General features: G+C 28.5%; 1 protein-coding gene across 1 annotated transcript in view; it reads right to left on the bottom strand.

Annotated features, from left to right (window-relative positions):
* Positions 1-239, bottom strand: part of LOC119586652 — a 19,830-nt gene that overhangs the window by 17,793 nt on the left and 1,798 nt on the right. The window lies entirely within an intron of this gene.

The raw sequence follows: 239 nt of genomic DNA, 5'->3' as shown, positions 1-239 counted from the left end.
ATTAAAGTCTATGGAGTAAATAAAAGTGGTGACATGAAAAAATTGCAAACATTACAAAATGAAGCAATGCGAATTGCTACAGGATGTTTCAGATCAACACCCATCATCCTATTAGAAGCATTCACAAACATTGCATCAATAAAAAAACAAATAAAAGAAACAGAATGTATACAACTAATTAAGACACTGAACAAACAAAATGACATGCCAATAAAAAAACTGATAACTAAAGAAATATT

The sequence above is a fragment of the Penaeus monodon genome, chromosome 21 (genome assembly GCF_015228065.2).
Source record: "Penaeus monodon isolate SGIC_2016 chromosome 21, NSTDA_Pmon_1, whole genome shotgun sequence".
NCBI lineage: Eukaryota > Metazoa > Arthropoda > Malacostraca > Decapoda > Penaeidae > Penaeus > Penaeus monodon.
Note: the sequence above shows the minus strand (reverse complement) of the source record. Positions and strands in the feature narration are given on the sequence as shown.